This window comes from Trichechus manatus, unplaced genomic scaffold (assembly GCF_000243295.1).
Source record: "Trichechus manatus latirostris isolate Lorelei unplaced genomic scaffold, TriManLat1.0 scaffold00026, whole genome shotgun sequence".
NCBI lineage: Eukaryota > Metazoa > Chordata > Mammalia > Sirenia > Trichechidae > Trichechus > Trichechus manatus.
Window position 1 is genome coordinate 7,055,384 of NW_004443962.1, and position 9,825 is coordinate 7,065,208.

At 36.7% G+C, this 9,825-nt stretch overlaps 1 protein-coding gene across 6 annotated transcripts in view; it reads left to right on the forward strand.

Annotated features, from left to right (window-relative positions):
• The window catches only part of ZNF148 (zinc finger protein 148), a 145,684-nt gene that overhangs the window by 16,887 nt on the left and 118,972 nt on the right, over positions 1 to 9,825 (forward strand). Inside the window, exon 2 of one of the 6 annotated variants that reach the window (XM_023728781.1) lies at positions 2,317 to 2,412. The exons of 2 other annotated variants lie outside the window; for them this stretch is intronic. The gene's annotated coding sequence lies outside the window, so the exon portion shown is untranslated. Of the gene's footprint in view, positions 1 to 216; positions 2,413 to 4,587; positions 5,108 to 9,825 lie in introns of those variants that run through there. 3 more of the 6 variants (XM_023728782.1, XM_023728779.1, XM_023728780.1) reach the window with 3 other exon arrangements.

Here is a 9,825-nt window from a genome sequence, read left to right on the forward strand (position 1 = left end):
CAGTGGGGCCCGGGGCCGCGCGCGGCCGGGCCGTCCAGACACCGCGTCTTCCGGGTCGGGCTCCACCGGCGCAGAGTCAGTGCCGGTTCCCCCATTGAGATGGGAAACTTTGAGTGGATTCTCGGCGGCTAACAAGTGTCTGCGTGACAGCGGGGGCCGCCACACGTTAATTGACACCCCCCCGCACTTTCCCTCCTAACGCTGTTTTCTCGGACTGCTGTTGGACTGCCCTGTAGTCACAGTTTTATGGTGTGCGGAAAGGTCAGACGGGTAGCTTGGTTTACTAGATATTGTTTTACTTGGTATCAACAGTAAAAAGTGTACGCTTGTATTCTTATGTTGGTTGCCCTAGTAAAACCTGCATGTTGAGTGTAAAGGACAATCTTAAGGCCTTTTCAAAATTAGTCTATGGGGCAAACTTCTACTCTCCAGACTTTGCAGAGCACGTTCCTACAGTGCTAGGAAAGAACTACTTGAGTAGTAGACTAAAAGAGTTAGGAAATGCAAAAGTTGAACCTTAAACCAACAGCTTGGATTTAAAACAGCTTTTTTGTTTTGTTTCACTTAATAATTATCTTTGTTTAGTTTGCATGTAGAATTTTGCAGAATTGGACATGGTGTGATTAAACACGGAGCGTTTCTTATTTATAGAGGGCAATGGTAAAGTTTCGAAATTTCAAGTATGTTAAAATGTTGCTATAAATAAAATCTATTCAGCGTTTTAGATTTTATAAATTTTATAAATCTAAAAATACGCTGCCAGTTGTCCTTTGGGTGCAGGAGGAGGTCCTGGGTTTCTCCGTGCTTGTTTCTGGGCAGATTTTCAGTATTGTCAGCATGATATGGGTGTAGAGCCTTAACCTGAGTGAATAATTTGAGATTACAAGTCTGTTTTGCAGCTGAGAATAGACTATCGGTCTATTATTCCCAGTCTGGTGACCTGTCCAAGAATAGACTAAGGAAACTGGGTATTTGTCTGTTTGGTGGAAAATATGGCTGAGTTGATTTTATAATCAGCCAGAAAATGAATGTCTGAATGTTTTAATTTTTTGTTGTAAGGTTTAAATGTAGTTTCTCCACGCTGGATGTTTTCCCCTTCCTTTGCAAATAGAAAGGACTAGAGGATTCTCACAATGTTACTTTTAATGCGATTTGTAGCACATTTACACTCGATTAAAACAGATGCTTACGATATTTAACTGGGTGGATGTGTTTTTTATGTGGCTATTTTTCAGTGGTAAGGGAATAACAGGTAATTTGAAAATGTTTAGCTTCCTCACACATGCTAGGGAGAAGAATTATGTTAATTTAATTTAATTAATCTCTGCTAAAATCTTTAGGATGCTTATTAACAAGATATGGATGCTGTGGATTTTCCCCTCAACTTGATTGCTGTGCTAGCCACACACGACAGTATCTGGTTAAAATGTTTTTCGGTAGACCACATATAAAAGAATACCTTTTCTTTTGATAGTATATGAGTTGCAGTTGAACCTTTTTGTTTTGTCATAACACATTCCTAACCTTTTTTATGTCTTTCCTCCTATATCACAAAAACAAAAACCACTTTTCTTTCTCCTCCCCATCTCCAAAGAACGGTGGAAATGTTTAATCTGATGAGGTGGTTCTCGCCCAGGGATAATTTTGGTAATCTGGAGACATTTTTGGTTGCCATGCTGGAGGGTTTACTGGCATCCAGTGGGCAGATGCAAAACATCCTACAATGTCCAGGACAGCCCCTCATAACAAAGAATCACCAGTACCAGTTGGTAGTGAGTTGATTCATAGTAGTACTGTGCTCCATAAATTTTTGTGGCTGAAGTTTTGAGCTTGCAGGTGAAGTATATACATTGGGTATTTACATGAAATGTTTTGAAAGTACGTGGGCAGTATATTATCAGAGGAGGCAGTATCAATGGGTTTCTTTTTATGTTTTTAAGTTTTCTATAGTGTTAACTTTGTTTTTTAAATGTGTAAACAGTGAGGACAAAAGATGGTATAAGCGAAGATTTCTTTAGAAATTGTTTCATATAAGAAACTTATGTTTATTTTATAGAAAGATTTTAAAGATGCATATTAGCAAAAATAAAAATAAAGAAACTGCTGTTAATATTGTTTATGCAGCTTATATTTTCATTAACCTTTTATTATGTGAAAATTTAAATAGATAAAAAATAGAATAGTATTATGAACCCCTGTGTACCCATGACCTAGTTTCAACAGTTAGCAATTAATAGCCAGTCCTTTTTCATCTGTACCTCTACCGACTTTCTCCCCTCTCATTTTTTTTAACTTTTTATTTTGAAATAATTATAGACTCAAAGAAAGTTGCAGAAACAGTACAACAGTTCCGTGTATCATTCACCCAGCTTCCCCCAGTGACGGAAAGCTCTAGTGAGACATCAAAACGAGGTAATTGGCCATAGTACATTACTATTAACTAGAGTACAGAACTTACTCAGTTTTCATCCTTTTTTAAAACTTAAATTCGTGTACATATGTGTATACGGTTCTCTGTAGTTTTGTCCCACGTGTAAATTCACGTAAACACCACCACAGTAAAGATACAGGACTGTTCATCACTGCCAGGGAACTCCCTCCTGCTACCCCTTTATATTTGCACTCCAACCCCTCCCCCCCGTCAGCTGGAAACCACTCATCTGTTCTCTAGCTCTGTAGTTTTGTCACTTCAAGAATGGTATATATAATACAGTATGTAACTAGAGTTGTTTAATAACCTATTGAAGGTCATTTAGGTTGTTTCCAGTATTTTGCAATTACGACTAAAGCTGCTACGAACATTCACATACAGGATTTTTTTGTAAATACAAGTTTTCATTTCTCTAGGATGAATGCCCAGGAGTACAATTGCTAGGCTGTCTGGCAAGTGCACATTTATTTATTTAATTTTTTTGTGCTGAAGGTGAAAGTTTGTAGTGCAGATTAGTTTCTCATTCAACAATTTATACACAAATCGTTTTGTAACATTGGTTGCAATCCCCACACAGTGTGTCAGCACTCTCCCCTTTTCCATCTCAGATTCACTGTGTCCACTTGTCCAGTTTTTCTGTCCGTTCCTGCCTTCTCATCTTGCTTTTGGGCAGGAGCTGCCTGTTTGGTCTCCTATATTTGATTGAACTAAGGACCACATTCCTCACGTGTGTTATTGTTTGTTTTATAGGCCTGTGTAATCTTTGAAAAATGGGCTTCGGGAGTGGCTTCAGTACTGAGTTAGCAGGTTGTCCGGGGGCCTGCACATTTAGTTTTATAGGAAATTTTCAAACTATTTTCCAGAATGGCAGTACCATTTTACATTCTCATCAGCAATGTATGAGAGATCCAGTTTCTCTGCATCCTTGCCAGCATTTGGTATTGTCGTTTTTTTGTTTTAGCTGTTTTAATAGGTATGTAGTGACATCTCATTGTAGTTTTAACTTGTGGTTGCTTAATGATTAATGATCTGGAACATCTTTTCATGTGCTTGTTTGCCCTCTGTATCTCTTCTTGGGGGGGAAATCTCTGTTTTTTTGCTCATTTTCTGATCAGAATATTTGTTTTTTTACTGTTGAGTTCTGAGAGTTCTTTATACAGTCTAGGTATAAGACTTTGTCAGATATATGGTTTACAAACATTTACTCTCAGTTTGTAGCTTATGTTTTCAATCTCCTTAACAGGGTCTTTAGTTTTACATTTTACATTTAAATTCATAATCCCTTTTGAATTAATTTTTGTATATGGTTGTGAGGTTTAGTTCAAGATTCTTTTTCTTGCCTGTGAGTGTCCAGTTGTTCCAGCACTATTTGTTAAAAGATTATTGTTCTTCTATTAAGTTGTTTTTGTCCCTTTGTCAAAAATCGCTTGACAAAAACAAAAAGATAATCCAATTTAAAAATGGGCAAAAGACTTAAATAGACATTTCTCCAAAAAAACATATACAAATGGCTAATAAGTACATGAAAAGATGCTCAGCAGTCATTGGTCATTCCCAAACCAAACCCACTGCCATCAAGTTGATTCCGACGCATAGTGACCAATAGGGCAGAGTAGAACTGCCCCATAAGGTTTCCAAGGCTGTAAATCTTTGTGGAAGCAGATTTACTGCCACCTCTTTCTCCTACAGAGTGGCTGGTGGGTTTGTACCACCAACCTTTTGGTTAGCAGCTGAGCACTTTACCACTGCACCACCAGGGCTCTTTCATTGGTCATTAGGGAAATACAGATCAAAACCATGAGATACTACTTCACCTCTACTAGGATGGCTATTATCAGAAGAATGGAAAACAAGTGTTGGTGAGGATGTAGAGAAATTGGAACCCTCGTCCATTGCAGGTGGGAATGTAAAATGGTATAGCTACTGTGGAAAATAGTTTGCTGGTTCCTCAAAAAGTTAAACGTAGAATGGCCATATGACCCAGCAGTTCTACTCCTGGGTATATACCCTAAAGACTTGAAAGCTGAGACTCAGATACTTGTACACCAATGTTCATTTCAGCATTATTCACAATAGCTAAAAAGTGGAAACAAGTCTAGTGTCCATCAACAGATGAATGGATAAACAAAATTAAGTATATCCATACATGGAGTGTTATTCAACTGTAAAGAAAAATGAAGTTCTGATACACTGAATGACATGGATGAACCCTGAAAACATTATGCTAAGTGAAATAAGTCAGACACAAGAAGACAAGTATTGTATGAAATATCCAGAATTGGCAAATACATAGAGACAGAATGTAGATTCGTGATGACCAGGTGTTGGAGACAGGGAAGTTATTGCTTAATGAGTACAGAGTTTCTGTTTGGGGTAATGAAAAGTTTTGGAAATAGATAGTGATGATGATTGTATAATATTGTGAATATAATTTATGCCAGTGAATTGAATACTTAAAAATGGTTAAAATGGTAAATTGTATATGTGTTATACAACAGTAAATTTTTTCTTTTAATTGCTAACTAGATTAAACAAGTTGCATGTCATTATTAGTAGTACGTCAGTGGAGGAAAGGGTGTAAAAGCCTGGTTGGAGTCAGTTTAAGAGAAATGGATGGAGAGCAATTGATGGAAGACACAGTACAGTAATACCTTCAAAGTTTGAAGACAGAATCAGGTTAGCATATTTATGTTGGTCTGTTTTTGGGTTCTCGGTTTTGTTCCATTGCTCTTTGTTTATCCGTCCCTCTGCCAGTACCACAGTATCTTGATTATTACCCACTTCATTCTTCTTTGTCAAGATTCTTTTAGCTATTCTAGTCCCTTTGCCGTTTTATGTAAATTTTAGAATAAGCTTGTCTGTATCTACAAAAATATCTTGTTGAGATTTTAATAGGAATTTCATTAAACCTATAGTTCAGTTTGGGGAGAATTGATATCTTTACTATATTTATTAAAGAAAAAAACAAAACAAAAAACCCAGTTGCCATCAAGTTGATTCCAAGCCATCGTGACCCCATGTGTGTCAGAGGAGAACTGTGGTCCATAGTGTTTTTAATGGCTGATTTTTTAGAAGTTGATTGCCTGGCCTTTCTTCTGAGGCACTTCTACATGGACTTGAACCTCCAACCTTTACAGTTAGCAGCTGAGCGTGTTAACCATTTGCACTACCGAGGAACTCTCTACTATGTAGAGGCTTAGGTCTTCCATATTATTTTGAAGCAAATCTCCAGGTACCATATAGTTTTTCATAAACAGTTTTATTGTGATATAACTCACATACCATACAATTCACCCATTTAAAGTGTATAGTTCAGTGATTTTTAGCCTGTTATCAGAGTTCTGTAGCCATCACCATAACCAATTTTATAACATTTTAATCACCACAAAAAGAAGCTCTGTATCCGTTAGCCATCATTCCCCATTCCTCCCTCCTTCCAGCCCCTGGTAGCCGTTAATAAACTTTCTGTCTCTATGGGTTTGCCAATTCTAGACATTTCCTAAAAATGGAATGATGTATGTGGCATTTTGTGACTGCCTTTTTTTACTTTTATTTTCAAGGTTCATACATGTTGTAGCTTGTATCAGTAGTTATATGAGTATACCATTCCTTTTTATGGCTGAATAATAGTTCATTGTATGGATCTACCACATTTTGTTTATCCATTCATCACTTGTTGGACTTTGGGGTTTTTTCCCCACCATCAGTGTATGTCAACACTTGATATTGTCTGTCTTTCGATCCTAGCTGTCTTAGTGGGTGTGAAGTGGTATCTTGTGGGGGGGTTTTTTTTTTTGAACATTTTACTGTGTTTTAGGTAATAGTTTACACAGCAAATTAGTCTCCCATTCAACAATTCATGCACATATTGTTCCATGACATTGGTTGCTATCCCAGCAATGTGTCAGCACTCTCTCCATTTCCACCCTGCCTTCCTTGTTTCCATCCCTCCAGTTTCTCTGCCCTTCCTTGCCTTCTCATCTTTGCTTTTCCTTGCCTTCTCATCTTTGCTTTTGGGCAAATGTTGCCTGTTTGGTTTCATGTAGTTGATTATTCTAAGGAGCACATTCCTCAAGGGTGTTATTGTTTATTTTATAGGCCAATGTATTATTTGGCTGAAAGGTGACCTCCGGGAGTGTCGTGTAGTTTTGATTTGTATTTCCGGGATGACTAATGATGTTGAGCATTTTTTCATGTGCTTATTGGCCATCTGTATATCTTCTTTGGAGAAATGTTTATGAAGATCCTGTGCCAATTTTTAAATTGGGTTATTTGTCACTTTATTATTGAGTTGTAAAAGTTATTTGTATATTCTAGATACCAGTCCCTTATCATAAATAGGATTTGCAAGTATTTTCTCCCATTCTGTGCATTTTCTTCACTTTCTTGATGCTGTCCTTTGAAGCACAAAAGTTTTTAATTTTGCTGAAATCAAACATTTATTTACTTATTTTCTTGTTTGTGCTTTTAGTCTCAGAAGGCTTTGCCTTATCCAAGGTCATAAAGATTTACTTCTCCATTTTCTTCGCTCTTTTAGGTCTTTGATCCTTTTATAGTTAATTTCTGCATGTGGTTGAGGTAAGGGTATAACTTTTTTCCTGTGCATGTAGATACCCATTTGTCAGCACCATCTGTTGAAAAGACTATTCTTTCTCCATTGCATAATCTTGTCACCCTTGTAAAAAATCAGTTGGCTATCCATGTAACGGTTTATTTCTGGACTCTAAATTCTATTCCTTGGTCTCTATGTTGCAAATGATTAAGTGCTCCACTACCAGCTGAGAGGTTGGCTGTTCAAGCCCCAGAGGCACCCCGGAAAATAGGCCTGGCAGTCTGCTTCCAAGAGGTTGTAGCCTTGAAAACCCTGTGGAGCAGTTCTTCTCTGCATACTTGGAGTCACCATGAGTCATAATTGACTCGACAGCAACGAACAGCAGCATCATCCTTGTGCCAAGTACTACATTGTCCTGATTTCTGTAGCTTTGTAGTAAATTTCGAAACTGGGAAGTGTACGTCCTCCAGCTTTGTTGTTTCAAGATTGTTTTGGGTATTCTGGATCCCTAGCAATTCCATATGAATTTTAGGATCACCTTGTCAATTTCTGCAAAAAAGGCAGCTGGCATTTTTATATGGATTATGTTGAACCTGTAGATAAATTTAGGGGATTATAGTCATTTTAACAATATTAAATTTTCCAATCCATGAACACTGGATGTCTTTCCATTTATATACCTGTTGCTGTCGAGTTGATTCCGACTGATAGCAACCCTATAGGACAGAGTAGAACTGCCCCATAGGATTTCCAAGGCTGTAATCTTTACCAAAGCAGATTGCCACATCTTTCTCTTGTGGAGCTGCTGGTGGGTTTGAACTGCCAACCTTTTGGTTGGCAGCTGAGTGCTTAACCACTGTGACACCAGGGCTCCCCCTCTATATATATATATTAAAGAAAAATCCCTGTTGCCGTGAAGTTGATTCCGACTCATAGTGACCCTAGGCCTTCTTTAATTTCTTTCAATATTTCATAGTTTTCAGTGCACAAGTATTACATCTCTTTTGTTAAATTTATTCCTAAGTATCTTATTCTTTTTGATGCTAATATAAATGGAGTTATTTTCTTTATATCATTTTCAAGTTCACTGTGTAAGAAATAACAATTTAATTTTGTATATTGATTTTGTCGCATGCAACCTTGCTGAACTTATTCATTAACTCTGGTTGATGTTTCTTTTCTCTTTTTTAAATGTGGTAAATACATGTGCAACAAAACATTTGCCATTTCAACATTTTTTATAGGTACAATTCAGTGACATTAATTACATTCATCATGTTGTTCAATCATCACCAATATCTATTTCCATATGTTTCCATCACCCTAAGCAGAAGCTCATTGTCCCCTAAGCAGTGAGTCTTCCTTTGCCTCTCCCTCCCTTCTGTCCCTGGTAACCACTAATAAACTCTGGTCTCTATATACTTGCCAGTTCTAGATATTTCATATAAATGGGATCCTACGATATTTATCCTTTTGTGACTTATTTCACTTAGCATGTTTTCAGGGTTCATCCATGTAACGTGTATCAGGACTTCATTTCTCTTTATGGCTGAGTAATATACCATCGTATGTATGTACCACATTTTGTTTATTCATCTGTTGATGGACATTTAGGCTTTTTCTGCCTTTTAGGTATTGTGAATAGTGCTGCAGTGAACATTGGGTATAAGTATTTGTTTACCTTCCTCCTTTCCATTGTTTTGGGTATATACTACTAGGAGTAGAATTGCTGGATCGTGTGGTAATTTTTTGAGTAACTGATAAACTGTTTTTCACAGGGGCTGTACCGTTTTACACTTTAACCAGCAATGGTGAGGGTTCCAAATTTTCCATATCCTCGACAACACTTACTGTTTTCTTTTTATCATAGCTTTTCTAATGGGGGTAAATTAATACCTTATTGTGGTTTTGATTTGCATTTCCTTAATGACTTTTGATGTTGAGCATCTTTTCATGTGCTTGTTGGCCGTTGGTATTTCTTCTCTGGTGAAATGCCTGTTCCGATCTTCTGCCCACTTTTGATTGAGTCGTTTTCTTGGTAAATTTTAGGAATTCTTTATACATTCTGAATATTAAACCCTTAGCAGATATATTATTCCCCCCAGATTTCTCTCAGTCTGTAAGTTTTCTCTTCCTTTTGTTGATAAAGTTATTTGATGCACAAATGTTTTTAATTTTGATGAAGTTCAATTTACCTATTTTGTCTTTTGTTGCTTGTGCTCTTGGTGTCACATCTAAGAATCCATTGTTAAAAGCTAGGGCATTAATCCTATGTTTTCTTCTAAAATTATCTTTTTAATTGCTGCAGAATCTTTAATGATGTCCACTATTTCATTCCTAATATTGGTAATTTGTTTCTCTCTTTTTTTTTTGTCAGTCAAGCAAAAATCTTATACATTTTTTTGTTCATTTTTAATTGATTTTCTCTATTGTTTTCCTATTTTCAATCTCATTGATTTCTATTCTTATCTTTATTATTTCCATTCTTCTGCTTGCTTTGGTTTCATTTTGTTCTTTTTTCTAGTTTTTTGAAGTAGGCACTTAGATTATTGAGATCTTTTCCCATTTCAGTGCCATAAATTTTCCTGTAAGTACTACTTCAGCAGCATCCCACATATTTTTATGTGCTGTCTTTTCATTTTCTTTCATTTCTATATGTTTTTTAAAATTTTTCTTTGCGACTCCTCTTTGGTCCATGGATTATTTAGAAGTGTGTTTTATTTCCATGTGTTCAGAGATTTTCCTGTTGCCTTTCTGTTACTGATTTTTAGTCTGTATGATTTCACATTTTAAAATTGTTGACATTTGTTTGATGACCCAGGATATGGTCTGTCTTAGAGAA